Here is a 16,652-nt window from a genome sequence, read left to right as displayed (position 1 = left end):
CCCCCCTTTGGTGTGGATTCACATGAATAAATGCGCCAGGACAGGAGGACGACTGTTCAAAACGAGAGTGATGTGAAACTGAACAATACACCTCCCGCAAAAACCATCACATTCATTCTGATACCTCATCAATGTCATCCACTAAGATCGTACTCTTTGGACGTCGTATCTCCGAGTGCAGCCGCACATTTATGGGCATTCTCATAAAGTGCTGATAGTTATGGTGTCCCAAGTCCAGTGAATTTAAAACGTACGTGTAATTTAAACAACCACTGTGAAATACATGTGTGGAGTGCGGTGTCTCATCAGCCAGAATAATCTCGACCATACTGGTGCACTTCTGGGTATGTGTGAGCGATACCACTCAGTTCTAAAGGATAGTCGACTCGTCAATCAGCAACTGCACCATAGACCTTACAGTCTTAGTTGCGCCATTGCACTAATTTAGCGGCATTGCCAATCAGACCGTCGGCTTTTGAACAGGTCCTCACTAGTACAACCCCATGTTGGCAGCCAAAGCTGTGGTTTTTAGTGTGGAATCGGATGTACACAAAAGATACTTGTCAACCCGATCGACTAGTCTGATGCTCTCTTGGGGGAGGGGCAGTCCATTTTTCCTAATAGGAATACATTGGGAAGCAAGCTATCTTACCTCCCATATATAACCACACTCCCATTTGGTCGGTATTGCTTATGCTGTTTCTGTGTTATCCACTGAACGAGAAGTGACCACTTTCAGACGGTATTAGCCGTACGTATTGTAACAGGGTATATGGTGAGGCTAATAAGACAACCGTCGGGCTATAGGTATGCTGGCGTGACCCTTGTGCTTGTATTGTATGTCGGCCCGGTCATAGTATCAACCCCGTGTCCTCGTTCACAAGTGTGTCATATTCGGAAACCCGTCGGATTGTGTAAGCCCACAAGAGTAGCCTTTCGTTCTGCTTATCGGTAAGGCTGAAGCTCGCGATATGTTTCAGGCGAACAAACTGGAAGGAAACTACGAAGGTCTTTGAACGGCATTTCTTGATATGTACACTTCGGGGGTTAAATGCAGTACCATTTCAACTACTTTAACGACTACTTAATACGGAGTCTTCTTGTGGGTGCCACTGAGAAAAACTGACCCCCTCAAATTAAGCGATACTAAGTCGATTTACCATGTAAGACTTTGTGCAAAGTTGGTTTCCGGATAGCACAGTACGCTTTCAAACAGGGAGCTATTAATCACGCTGTTGTGCTGCGGCCTCATTTCACAGATGACGTCGCAAGGAGCATAGAATGGTTCGTTTCGGTGTATAACGGGACTGAGTTGCCACCCGATTATTATAGGGATATCTTAGATCCGTTTCACACTTTAACTGGCTTGGTTTACGTTCCCCGCGCATCTTTTGGGGTGATTAATTCTATTGTCGACATGAATCTTTGATGCTAATGACCCGAATTTTCACATATCTACGTGAACTGCACCCCTACATTTTGCAACATCTATCAAGAAACAGTATTATAGCACTCGAAATCCCGTGGTGAAGGTCGAACACGAAGACTCTGAAAATTACTAGCGGCAAATCTACACTGCACGTTTGGGGCAAATAATAGAATCCACCGGACTAGAAACTTCTAAACCCCTTACTGTTCATCTGTGTGGCCAGGTAGATGTTTCTAAAGGCTCAAGGTGAGGGTCACCACGATAACGACCACTGAACAAGGGGCACGGCATTGACTTCCAGAAGGATGGTCGACTATCTTTCTTGTAGGTAGGCGTGTCGAGACCGCCAGTGGGGTGTTCGAGGATTCAAGCGCAGCTTCTACCTGTTTTCGCACGGTTGGGTCTTTGAGGATGTTCTATTCTCAGGATCGTACGATCTGAACGGTGCTTTTCTCTGCCGTGCAGCTTAGGGGCACTCGCAATAATGATCTACACCTTCAGTGCACTGGAACGAAAGCGATACTGTCGCCGTGGAGGGGCCGATGGGGAAACAACGCAGCACTTCTTCGACCATTCTATGGATTGAACTTGACGATCTTTGTAACGTGTAAAGTACAAAAATGCCAAACTACGGTAGTTCTTCAGCATACTCTGACTCCTATGGGTTCCACTTTAAATAAATGATCTTTCTTAACTGTTTATCTGTTCAAGTAGTTCACCATTTTGGTAAACAGATGCGTAAAAGAGTACTTTTGGACACAAACCCAGTGAGAGTGCAGATTTTCAGACCTAGTCACAGGGTTTCCGTAGACTTCATCCTCTGTCGGGGCTGGCCGCGTATGTTCAGTGACTGTGGATAGTCGAAATTTTCTAAAGACTGATGTTTATTGGATTTAAATGGCATCTCAACCCTGTTTGAGCCATGAGCTGCATCACTTAAGGTCGGATTGAAACCTTGGACCGGTGTGTCATCAGAAAATAACTCTGACCATAAATCGACGCACTCCTGTGCGTTGAAGATCTACGGCCTCGGGTCCAAGGGGCGGAGACCTTCACATTAACTAGTGCTCTGTGGACCGAATGACTCCCTTTCGTCGATGCAACGGTACTATTAGCGTTCCATCAAAAGGTTCTTGAATAGCTTCCATTTATTGTCGCTCTGTTTAATAGGTCAGAGCTGTATTCCTAAAAATGGGAGCGTATTTGCATGAAAAGTATTTTTCAACCTGTGTGGCTAAGTTGCCCTGTTCTTGGAGGCTTCTGGTGGTGCAAATAATTAAGACCGAACTATTTCTCCCTCTTCCTTTATAAACATGATTGGCCGGAGCAATACATCGTTAGTTTTGTTCTTCTAGATTTCAGATATCAGATGTAATTTTGAAAAATTTGTTTATCTCCATTTTATCTTATTAAATTTAAGGCCGAGGAAGTTCTCGTGTCCTGAGTAACGAATTGTGTTTATCGGTTGGAGTGAGACGTACAATCATGAACAAAATATTCGCCCGACAACAAGACTTCACTGTTATTTGTTTCCATCAGAAGAGACTCTTGCGTTTTCACAATGGGCCATATGCCCATATTCCCTATGACGGTAAATTATATGAAACACAAGCCAGTTTTCAGGTTACATTTTTAATCTACATTGGTTTGAGCTGAAAAACTTGCCAACTATTGTTCATTCAAAGATGGTTAAACTTAATTTTTCAACTGCATCTTTAGGTGTTTGTTACCAGGTAAAAACCTGAATCACGTCTTCTAAAAGTTTTCCGTTTTCACCGTCGAGGCTCTTTCAAATGTTGCGTCTTTTCCGACGGTGGCCCATAGCGGTGTGATATCATTTGTTCAGAGTCACATGCTGACGCCTGTAACACTCCTACTTAAAGCCTCACTCCAAATGAAGTTTTCCACAAATTTCGCGGCCTGATTTTTGAGGCTCTGCATACCTGGAAATTTCAGCTGAGGTCGATCTATTGGTTTGTTTTCTCCGATGTTATGTGAATCCTATCACACATGGCTCAGCTATCGTTGACGCTGTAAATCGCGCATGTTGGACTCAAATCAGCCATTAAAACATTCACTGCAGGGAAGGTATCCATTAGCAATCATGTTATGTGTTGTTCTGAAGACGCACCTGTCTCCACCAAGAAACAAAATGCATGTTTGTCCACATTTACCGACTCTGCTGAGCCCTTGGACTTAAAGCATTTACGGAATCTCATGAAACAGGCACTCACTCCATTGGTAGGTACCTAATGGATAATTGAGATTCACCCTATGTGCAGTGCATGAATGGGGCAAGACTGCTTGGAGCAGCGGCCGGGTGATAATCGTTTATGGGGTGATAGAAACTCGATAGTGGACAAAACGACAGCGGTGAGATGCATGATCGCCTATATATCTGGCTTATCTAGAATACGGTACCTCAAACGTCAGCACCACTCGCTGCATGTTCCAAGAATCCAGCTCGGCTAAGCTTTAGGTGTGCACCCGAAAACCCTTCGAGGACCATGTTGCCTCGAAAGAAAGGTTCTACATGGGAATAGAGCCATTCTTAGCCTCTTGGAAGATAGTGTGAGCACTTGAATACAGTACATTGTACATTAGTACTTTCTTTGTAACATCATTACTCAAATTGTACCACTTTCTATCTCTCACTAAATCTCAGCTTATTGCTCTTCTCTTCATACCGAATATCTTTGTTTAAATGAAAGCAAAGAAATATGGATGCATACACACAATACAGATTCTGCACCTCGTGAAAGGCGTGTTCCCTTCTTGCCGTGTCGAGTTACGCTGTCAGTGACTTAACGAGCGGTGATCTATCTTTACGACTACGACAGGATAGAAAGTATCTAGGAATATATTAAGGAAGATTCCAGGAAGGAGATCGATTTGGATTTATTGTGGTGATAATGACTAACTGTACCAACGAAGTGTGGGTTGTATCATCTCGCCTATTTTTACTCACTTGATTTAACTACTTTGAACTGGCATTTGCTAGCGTTATCCACTACAACAGCTGGGCACATTGTTTTTCCTCCCTACCGACGGCAAAATAGGCGAGTTACAGGTAAACTTGTGTGTCAAACTTAAGCATGCTAACGTCATCTCACCATGAATTGATCTCACGTGCTTGGGTCACTATAAGCGCATAAAACTTAGTAATGTGCTGGAATATTGTCAGCTCGGATTCATTAGTCGGTAACCGATTAGGTGGCTGTTGATCTATTCGTCAAGCTTGGCAATTGATTTACGAACGTTTCGTCACCATTCGAGGAGACATCTCTAGTGCGCTGTTGGTTGCGCAACCGAACTTGCGAACGAATTCCTTCGCTTTCTAGTCTATTTGCAGAGTTAACAAGTGTCATTATATTAATTTTTCGCTCCACCAAAATATGAACGTGAAAGCCTGTCAGACTGCACTCCGTTTCTGTGGTGAACCTACTTTCAATCATGAGCCAGATTAATTCAAGCTGATCTCCCATATAGCTAGCTATTAGCGGATTACAACAGATGTGGACGAAATGGATGTCTATCAAACCCTAGACGCGGAATGTAGCGCCACGCCTGCCAGGCCTGCTGGTACTTTAGGTGAACAGGTTGGCGGGACGACCAGACGAGCCAGTCATCCAACTCTCCTGACCCTTTTGTCCGCTCGAGCTGCCTTACCTCATGGTTGCAGTGCGTCTGATAACAAACATGATGGCTGTGAAAAACGAAACCAAGTTTTTAATCATGAGTGGGAAAGACTAGTGCAAATGTTCGGTTTTTATTTGGATACTCTAGAAAAACAGGTACTTCTTTCCAACTCTCTGGATGAATGACGTAAAAAAACAGAGCGGCCTAGACGAAAAACGATGGCAAGCTCTCCTCCATGAAAAACGACACAGCGCTATCCATACCAAGCTCGCTGGCCGCGGAGAAGGTTGCCCAGCTTTATATTGCGGCAATGAAGACCTTTACGGCTGTTCCTGTAGACAAGCGTATAAGAGGGCACAGGATTGCCATTTGGAGGGCGTTCTGAAGAACAAGCCAGCCAGAAATTGGTACAGTCGTCCCGTGGTTTATTCATCACAATGCTTAAATACGAATTTCTTCACGCATAAGGGTTGTGCGAGCCGGAAAGCAGTCAAACATTTGGATTTCTAATCACCTTCTCCTCGCCCGATGCTTTAGAGTGGATCTTAGCGCGGGCTATAAGCGTTTAAAATACTTTTACGCGGGCGCGTATCGGAGGACCGTAATCTAGAAGCACGAAAACCGAGTCACAACAATCTTCGAGTGGTGGCAAGAAAGAAGCTACCCCTTGGCAAGAGTTAGGCCGAACCCAAGCTTACGGCAAAACCGATGGTCGTTGTGGACTCCTATGCTCCTAATATCACTCCGATGCATCCGGTAGCGACTGTGGATCAACGTTTTGACTCAACTGCTGCAGGCTCCACGAAAACCAGCGAAAATAACGCCCGTTGGGGGCAATCCTCGCGCGGACGCAGCGTCCGACGTGGATGAAATTATCATCGCTTATTTTCCCACTGAACAACAAAGGCGCGGTGGCAACCTCCACACCCAATTTACAATTTCTAGGCTGGATTGTGCCAGCTGTGCGGAGAACAACAGTCGGATGAGTCACAAGCGTTGACCGCAACGTCTGGGACCGCTGCGAAAACGCACCAACTACCGAAAATCCGAAACTGCCAGCAACCAGCTCCACTCCGTCAAAAGCAGGCTAACCGATTACGGACAGGATCATCACTCATGGCCCCGATAACCGAAGTCACAAACCCGATAGTTGTGTACTGCAATTCACACACACCGAGTTGGCCGCGCCAAACGTGGACGACTTCAGAATCTATACAAACCCAAAAGTAAGGCAACTGCCATCGAACAAGCCAAGTAAGCCTCGCTCCATTGGAACGACCACTGCTTGGCAGCGTCTACAACCCAAAAGTAAGGCATCTGCCATCGAACAAGCCACGTAAGCCTCGCCCCATTGAAAAGCTGTTGGCTGCATTCAAGATGTGGTCCTCTATAAATCAGGCTCGGTTCAAGTGCCACCACTAGGAATACCCCTCAGTGGGTGCCATGCAACTCACGAGCGACGTAGCAAGGCTTCGCAGAGTAACCGCACAGGTTATACTGCGCCAAAAGGCTCAAGAAAACAAAACCGCAGATCCCTGAACAACAACATGTCCGACCGCCTAAAAAGGGGTTTTGTGCAAGGTACAATTGGCGACCACTGAAATTTCCAACCACGAGGAGAAACCTGCGTCCTTTGGAGACAAAGGCCAAGCGCAACCTGAACTATTGCGAAGCAAAGATCTTCCTGCAAACGAAAGGCATTCCTCGGAAAAAAGGAGGCAATAAACAGATATGTACGGCACGGAGACTTTTTCAGAACCTTGGAGTCAAACGGCGTACAGCTAATGAATCTGCTGACCCACCTAGTAACACACCTCCAATCTCAATATCTTCAGACGCAGCAGGTATGCTTTTGAAATGCTCACCCACAAACTGCTTCAGCCTTTCCAACAAAGTCAGCTTGCTCTGAACAGTCGTCTATAATCAAACTTAAGGATACCTGGCCCTTGCTAGATGTCTATGGCGCGATGATTTGGGTAGACGGCTTCTCTGTTTCCTGAGCTGACCCAAAGGACGGAAGGCAAGTGGAGCCGCATTATGCTCACAATTTGTCACGCCCATCATGATTGCCCTAATGGACACCACTCCTGCACATTTTTGTGATGCGCGGTGGATTCAATTCATGCTGCGTGGGACCGATTCTCTTCTGAAAGTAGTCCACCGTTACCCCTGGGGTAGTAAACGAGATAACCAGTTCTTCATGCAAAAATTCAAGAAAATTTCCATCAGATAACACTTAACACATCCCTTTCAGGTAGATGAGTTTAACGTCATAAAGGCCACTTGGATGGAGCTCTAGAGTGTTGGGTCAGGATGACGCTTTGCATTAACGCTGACCGAAGTTGTACGACAGAAAGGCTTGCCTCACATATCATTGAACTCACCAGATACCGCGTAGACCAACTACCAGCCCCGTTGGATTTGGTTATCACTAACGAAAGCCACTTCAGCGTCATAATATTGATTAAAGCTTCACTGGAGTGTAGTGGCACAGTGTGCTGACGTTTGATTTCATCGGCTACCGGAATAGAAATGCGGAACCACAGACGTGGATTCGGTGCTTCTGCCGTGCAGACTTCCCAGAAACGAGTGGCTTAGTCAAGCAAATAAAACTGAGACCAGCTTCAGTGAAAGAGCTATTGGGACCATTGCCCAAAAAATTCGTCAAACTCAGACACTTTTCGCCTCAAAGAAACTTACGCACCTTCGAATAGATCACAAGCCACCTAAAACGAATAACCGTCTTCAGGAAAAGAGGTCTCAACTGCTCTCTCTAACATGAGCTGGTATTTCGAATAAGCGGTACTGCAGTCAATCAAGCCCCCAAGTGGGCCCTCCCGAAAGAACGAAAATGATTAAGTTAAGTAAATAAGACACTTCCGGAGAAATCAGCCGACAGCTTTCTAATTGGAGACAGGAACGAGGAACCCACAGGTGAACAAATAGCGGTACCTGAAGTCTAGAGAGAACACTGCGCAGGCCTGTGTTCTTCCCCAGGGTCCTCATCACATCCAGATTTAACAAGACGTTACTTGAAACGGGTGGACGCTAACCAAATCTGTCTTCACGGCGGGGGAATTTCGTCAACTGTTGCACGAGACTAATCCGTTCTGAACGTTGAGCCAGATGAGGTTCACCCAGAAATCCTGAAACCATCACTCACATTGGCGAAGCATTACTACCTGATGTCTCGCCTGTCCTTCAGCGAAGGCAACCTTCCCTTTGTTTGGAAGGAAGCTATTGTCAGATTACTCTCCAAATCACTTGACCTCCCGTTACAATGCAGCTACACGCGGATTCGCCCCACCAGAATACCGTACAAGGCGATGGGATGCGTTTTGAAGTGCTCCAGTGTAAAGCATCTCACGACGCACAACTCTACACCCGTGGCGCAGTACAAACGCCCCTCAAACGGCTCTTACATTGAAAATATGCTTCTAATCATGGGCAGATTAACCCGAGCTAGCAACAAAAGACTTATATCGGGGCCATATTACTCAACTTTTCAGAGGCATTTGGTCAAGTTTCCAACGTAGTGCTGCCTCACAAGCCTGAGTCATACGGGATTCAAGGGAAAATTCTAGGCTGGCTTAAGGTGTTCCTTTCAGACAAAACATTTTGGTGCCGGGCTTAGTTGGTGTTCTTCAAGGCTGTGTTTCAGTACCACTTCCGTTTTAGATTCACATAAAAGACTTTTCATATGTTCCTTCGAGCCAGTGCCTACTTTTTGCGGGCGACTTGGAAACCTTGGGTTCAAATGTTAGTGCCCGCAAAATGAATGTATACATTGTAAGTCAGTGTCCATTAACCTGGCACATTCCTTTGGATGAGGTAGAGTGCATCCATGTGGCATCTGGAGGAAGAACAGCTAATGCTGGTGGGAATAAGCCAGAAGACAACGGTGGTAGGTGCCGAAAAGGATTTCGGTACCCGGCTCTATTCAAACATGTCATTTATACTGCGCCACAAAATATAAGCTCAAAAGACACTCGCCGCTCTACGAATGGTTCAGTTCACCTTCTCTCTTATTACTCGCAAGGAATTCCAGATACTACAAATAATAGTAATAATGTTTATCTTCAAACAGTGAGTGGCATGCCGTCAGGTGTGGTCATATAGTTGCAGTCAGAATGGAGCACGACTGGCGGATTTTCGGGTGTTGCACGAAAAAAGACATCCTCATAAATAGTGGAGATTATCCGATGTAGACTTGACCACCCCTAAACCGGCCTGGGAAACGAGGCACATTTGCCAGGAGTTTATCTTTCTTTGGGGGAACGTCTCAAGCTGAGACACGATCAGATCGTTGAGATTCGAAGGTGGGAGCAAAAACTGACTGAGAGAGGGAGAACAAGAGACATCTTGCTTGGCACACGATGAGAAAATTTCAAAGTGCGAAAAATGACGCACCAAAACAGCGAATCTGGTGCGTTAGCTGGATTATCACGATCTGGATGGTCAGTGTGAACTAAAGTCCGAAACCGCTGATGAGACATTCGGCCTTGGATTTTTGGGCTCATGGCCAGGCTTATAAGAAGCGGAAGTGGAGACGATGAAGTGAAAAAATCAGTAATACAAATAAATGGCAGATGGCATCTCATAGTCATGGTCCACATTGAAACTGTAGAGGCTCATTAGTGTCACCGCTAGATTGGGGTCCGGCCCGAAAGTTCCTTATGAGAGTAATTTGGGCGATAACGCACAAGACGGAACGTGAACTGCACAGGAAATGATTTACTTCCTGGGGACATAGAGTGAAAGTCCACGACATGTTTTTATCCGAAACGGAAGGATCAGCGGTCTAAAGTGAAGGGGCCCCAGAGGCGGTTGGGTCTAGGTGAATAGTTTGTTCACAGCACGAGTGAGCGACGGCATCACCAAAAGCAGGTGATGGATAGCTGTGGGTATGCTATCAAACTGGGCATGGCAGCTCCACGCCATCATCACACGGACATATTTTGGTTTCTGGAAAATCCTGTGAGGGAAGTCATGTTTGAGATGTTTGGGATGCGATGTGCAATTCTCTGGACAGCGGAACTTTTTGGGAAAACAAAGCCATTGTGTAAGTTTGCGGGTATTTTCTGGTCCGGATGGGGATCGCTTCCTAGGTAAATCGCAAATAAGATGGAGTGTATATCAGCTAAACAGGGCGTCATGTGTAACCGAAGTTGCTGAAAGCAGTGTTAGACGTCTTTTTAGCTGAGGCCTTGCGCTGGAAAGTCTGTTGCCTCAAGCTAACGCACTCACCGAATCATGGATTTATACACCAAATTGAGGCTTTTACATATGCTTGATAGTTTAGGTTTGTTCTTTTCGTTCAGCAGCATTCGTTCATCTGGAGGGCACAGTTAAGCTACGGTGTTGTGCTGTTCTTCAATTATTCAGCGCGAGGACTCGACTAAAAAATCGTCCAAATGCACTTTGACCTGTGTATTTGATGCAGCGTGATATGCCGGGCAACGAAGACTATACCTTGCACCAACCAACCGAAGTAAGAGAAATTGTTGCTTAGTGAATGTGTGCGCCACGTGTTTCCTTCCTGTGACGTTTGGGTCAACGGTGGAAAACTTGTTGACCAAACCTTGTTTGAAGAAGGCTCAAAGGAGTGTTAGTTGTCCTTGCTTGTGCCTTTCAGGTGAACGGATGTCTATGGACCACATGAACAAACCCAACAGGCAAATTTTGTGTGGGCTTCGATCCTGCGTATCAATCCGTGAATCAATCCGTGTCATCTGGACCAAATGGCTGTACGTAGACGGACAAGTTATTTTCTTTTTCGACAATCCCGGTTGGTTTCCTTGCCCTCGGGAACAACATTGCCGTAAATTAACCTGAATGAATTCCAATTTGAGACGCTCCTTCTCTGTTCTGGGCTTCAGTGACAAGGGAAACGTGTACACTTTGGTCTCGGGCTCTTCTTTTCTGTTTCTCTTTTTTGCCTTCGCCAAGGTTTCTACGTTGCCTCCCGTGACCCCGGCAGGTGTTGTAGAGATGAGGATGGAATTATTTGATGTAGGGGATAATGGCAAGTTTTTTCTCGAAAATATGGTTGAACCTGAAAGTACAATTATAATAATTATAATTATAATAATGAAAATAAAAGTGTTCATTCCCAACCTTGGGTGGCGTGATCATATATTTACAGTCAGAACGAACATAACCGGGGGTTTGCGGGGGATGCGGATTAAACGAAGACAGTGTCTTCAACCGTGGGGAACATCCGATGAAATAGTAGTGATGGGTTTCTTTCGCAACTGGTTGGGACTGATGGCAGTGAGGTCCGACTAGTTAAAGGACGAAGCCATTTGGGATGAACTATATCTGAAAAAGATTCCTGGCCATGAGTGACTTTGGGCGGTTAGGTAAATGGCCGGAGTCACAACGAGCAAAAGTGGTGATGGAGATGGAATAGTTCAAACTGGGAGCACATGGCGAGTTTTGTCTCAAAAATGTGGTTTAATCTATGCGGACTAACTGGTGCCACTATTGCAGGGAGTTTAGATGCAAAAATATGTTCAGTGGGAAGATAGCGCTAATGCATAGGTCGATACGAACACCGTATATGCAATTAAACTTGCGGAAGAGGTAAACCGAAATTGCAGCAGAAAATTAGGTTGGTCAAATCCTAACGAAAAATTTCATCAGGTCAGAACGAACTTATACCAGACGCGGTTAGGGCCAATGAAAAATTTGCCCGTAGTTGCAATTGCAGGCCCGGGTGTGCAAGAAGTTACGATCGAGATTCTGATGAACATAGCTTGCAGATGTGTCCATTCTGGTCAGCGGAACCTTTGTTCATATCTGAACATCTTCGTCTTTTATCGTAAATTACTCAAAAGCCAGTACTGCACTTTGCATCTTGCGCTTCCTCCTTTGTGCTAACACCAACTACCTCTCAAAAGAAACCTTTACAACCGACACCACTCCGTCAGAGACATCAATGGGTCTTTGCATTTTCAATGCACATCATGACTGCGGGGTTCCTGTCAATATTCATCTGCATTGTTCATTCCCTTACTTAATCACCTCACTCGCTTTTTGTGACCCTGGCCTTAAGCACAGAGTTCAAGGCCGCACAATGTGGTGGTATTTGGCTTTAGTTCACGTTGAGTGACTAGATCGTGGCAATTCTTCCAAATCACTAGATCCGTTGTTCTGGTTCCTCATTGGTGGTAATTTGGAGTTTTCTTACCCTGTACCAGACTGAGTGCTTCCGTTTGTCCTCCTTCATTTTTTTTAAGTTTACCACCTTCAAATGTTAAAAATCTGATCCTTTCTTGGCTTTATTCGTTCCCTGAAAGTCCTAGAAATGGTGTCTAACTGCCCACGCCGATTTAGGCCCCAATAGCTCTACGTCGGATAATTTACACTGTTTACGTTAATGTCTGTTTTCCGCGCAACCCCCAGCACTTGAAAAATTCCACCCTTCGTGCTTTGGTTCTGACTGGAAATGTATGATCATATCTAACGTCATGCCAATCACTAGTTAGAAATAAACAGCATCATTATTATCTGGCTGTTTTTGAGCCGCAAACCGGATTCGCCTATCAAAACAAAAGCCCCAGGTTGCAGAAACTACACGAGAGAAAGTGCAATCTAAACTGCCGATGAGAATGCTACGGTAAGGGGCTCAAATAACATCGTTGACAAAATCCATCTATAAACTATATAAAGATATGACAGCGGATAGCCCAAGATATGGAGCACAACGTAGTAGCGACAATAACGGAGCCGGATGTCAGCGTGTGCGGCCGAAACACGTCGCGGTCTGCAATTAGTTTCAACCTGTCTACAAAATACACCTCTGAGCAAGCCATGGCTGCCTCTATATTTGCTTGCAAACAAGCCACTTGCGACAATATACAAGTAGATGAATACTTAACCGATCAAAAATTACCCTGCGCAATCTAAGAATGTGTCCAGGAGACTGAAATTCCAACAACAGACGTGGCTTATTCCCCGGTCTAACATTCAAATTAAACGGCAATAATGAAACAGTGGCTCATTTTCAACCTGAGGGTTAGGTTTTAGACGATGTTGACTAGATGAAGGCCCAGCTGTGAGCATGTAATCGAGAAGATGCATGGATTTTTCAGCATCTTATTTCCAACTGGGTGTTATTCGATTAAATATAAATCGGCCAAGGGGCATGATGGGTACATTTGGAAGCATTATTTATATTTTGGACCAAAATTTCATGGAACGCGATGTCACACAGGCATGTGCAACCTGACCACTGTATACTACGTATGTGTCATCGGAACCCAACCAGGGTCGCTCGGTGCACCCATTGACCCTGTGACACTACAAAATATAAGGTTCCAAATTTGAACGGTATACTGTAAATCCGACTGCCAAGGTTACATATACGATCGATTACAGTTAAATTCATGCACAGCTTCGGCTTCTGGCATGAAATGACTGACTTGGATGATGACAAGCTGCCTCTCTTGGGGATTGGGCAAAACACTACTGCATCGAGATTTGCACATCGAATTCCGTCTCATAGGTTGGCGTACATTCACATTTAAGCTAGTTAAAAACCTATATGAAATTAACCTTAAGGTGAGATTCGCAGGCAGACCAAAAATTGCAAAAACGAAATTACAACGAGGTAATCCCTGCGACAAACGAAACCACTGGAAAATCCCAAAAGCCCTCCGAGAGCTAGCCGACAGCACAACTGTCATTAAATTCTGGTCCTCAATTTCAAAACCAACTGTAATGAGGTGCCTATCTTTCAGAATGATCGTGGCGAGTGACTTGTGATGTATCTTCTGAAAAGACTTCATACATCGTCGCTCGCGATGAAACCGGCTCGAAACCTTAGCCAACGAACGTTTAATCTGAGACCTAATAATCCCACGCAGGCGGCAAATAATCTGACTGCTCCAACTAAATTCATTTAATTCAACGTGCTGGTAGCCAGAGTAACATAGGTTATCAAGAAAAATCCATCTCCAGAGCAGCTTGCAGTGGAGTCTCTCTACCTCCGGAACTCCTAAGCTTAGAGCGGCCTAATTAAACGGTGTATTCACCATTTAAGTTGTAATTCTTGCGCACAAGGTGTCGCAACCTTCGCCACGAAATCAGACATCAGAATCTTACTCCGAATTTACCTCCGCAGAATCAAAACCCAATCAGAGGACCATGCACTAGCCTCGTGGACAAAAATATATCGTCGTAAGAGGACCATGCACTAGCCTCGTGGACAAAAAATGTATCGTCGTGAGGCCTGTCCCCCGAACAGTCGGGCTTATCAGTTCCAAGCCTCTTACTCACATTTAAGTCGGGCTTATCAGTTCCAAGCCTCTTACATTTGACCAGGTATCCTTCCAGAAAAATCAAAATCACTCGTAAAAAGCCGCACGATTAAAGAGTCCGGCTCCCGTGATGATCGAAACTGACCCAAATACTAGCTTTATTTATTCGAAGAAAAAACGCAAGCAAATTCTTGTCCAGTTATGTGCGCAATACCCTGTCATATTATCTTTATGCCAACAGTTGCCGCGCACTCCTTTTGTCAATCGTAGCCATGTCCATAATTCCATGTCCAACATCCTTCAATCACCTTTACCTCACATTCGGCAATCCGCCTTATTAAGTTTGACGTGTTGCCAAACGCAATCCCAGCCCTTATCAACCCTATCAGCTGATCGGTTTTCATCTGTTTACACGAATGTTCCCAATTATTCATCCTTCACCATCAGTAAGTCTTGCTATTCTCACTCGTCCCCGTCCTTCCTGTCCACCTGAGCATAACCGAGTAAAACTACCATCCAGCCGTATTATACTGCTTTGCACACCTTTGGGCCTAGATAAATCTGAAGGAATCGTACACGGAAGAATTCTGAGTCGTGAGCGCCAGAAAGTAGTTTAAGTTTTGTGCTTGCGCAACATACTAGCTTTCAAACTTCTCACCTCATGGTACAGGTTTGCTTTAATCAAATAAAATGTATTGAAAACCGATACTCTGAGGTCAGAAGGTCCGTTATTTTCTCTTCCGTCGCGGTGGCAGCTGGAGCATGTGGGACTTCGCCATCGGTTTTTCCCTTAAGGTCGGTCATTCTTATTCGTAGAAAGTGTTTGAATTTGAGTGCATTACTGAACAAAACTGACTGAGCCATATAGGTGTTCTTCTCCACAAAAGAGCGACATGCACGAATGAAAAGACAACCTCAGTCGTCTGCGCCCACCCAATCCCTAACACCACACACGAAGTAACAATATCCCGAAACAACGCCTTCCAAAGTTTTGAGAAGAAACTTAAGGCCCTGGGTCTCAGCAATAATACCAGTGCTGATAAGACTACCATTTGTCGGCTTTTTATTGATCACTGTCGAGTTTGGGCTCCAACAAGGAACAGAAGACTGGCATTGTCCTCCCCAGAGCATCTTACTTTGCATCATTGCCGATCAACTCACTTCTTGGTGATCTAGTAAACCCCCCATAAAAATTTCTTGGGACTTTCCCAGGCATGCATGCAGCATTAACTCGTCGATAACTCACCGGATGATTCTTGAAACCCAATGTCAACATGAAATACGTGACCGCTGTCTGCCAGTAGCAGCGTAGCTCGCAGCTCCTCGGAAACCTCAAATACAATCTCACACGCTGTCCGTCAGTAATGTTCGCTAACCTTCTTCATACTTGGGGATGAGCACATCTGGCACCCGAAGTCACCACATTTGCTCAGAAAAATCCTGATGAGTCTGAATATCAGCAAATCTATAAGTGCATCGAACACCGTGTGCGCACAGCCAGTAGTGGGCTCATCGGAACCTACTTTTCAGTGTTCGATAGCGCCGGAGACATAGGTACCCGATTGACTCCAAGCCCACATTAGAGCGCCTAAACATCTGGTGGAAAGGTTTACCATTTTGTCCTTTCCGTTATGCGTGATATTGATGTAGCATGTTTTTAACCAGTAGCGAGAATTATCTGAACGAGCGGTGCATGTTTTCCGGGTTATGGCTAAGCTGGTCCCTTAAACTAGCTGAGGCAGATTGCGACAGTCCAGCCACGATTGTGCATTTTACCCGTGAATGAAAGATTCGACTGACTGTTTCTATCCGGAAAATGTTTTCCAAATCGTTAGAGTAGTTGGCTTCCTCCAGTGCCGCTGTGCAGTGCATCCAGTTAGAGTGGACGTGTTTGAAGCTCCTTACTTGGTAATGCGGACAATGGTGTAAGTTTGGCTTGAATAGTTCGATTTGGAGGGCTGACGTGACCAATTGTGGCTAGCCTCTGTACGGCGCCATTTGTTGAAAGTGACGTGGGATAAGTGACTATAGGATATTCTGCGCAAGATTGCGTTTCACCGCAGGGTTGAAGTCTCCACGGATGCGTCTGCGCCATCAATGTCGAGGACCGACGTTATGCTGTCGACGATGATAATATGCACCATCAAAATATGTGCAGGTCATATCAAGATTTTTACTATTTGTCTTTCCTCCGGCATGCCACTACTCTGGCTTCCTCCTGGCTCGGCTTTGTCCAAACATGCGCCACGAGTAAAAGCGGACTTTCAGTGCGATTAAATAAGAGCTACAAACATGTTGTATGCCCGCTGTTTCCGTAAATC

This window comes from Opisthorchis viverrini (genome assembly GCF_000715545.1).
Source record: "Opisthorchis viverrini unplaced genomic scaffold opera_v5_363, whole genome shotgun sequence".
NCBI classification, from domain to species: domain Eukaryota; kingdom Metazoa; phylum Platyhelminthes; class Trematoda; order Opisthorchiida; family Opisthorchiidae; genus Opisthorchis; species Opisthorchis viverrini.
This window is presented reverse-complemented; position numbering follows the sequence as displayed.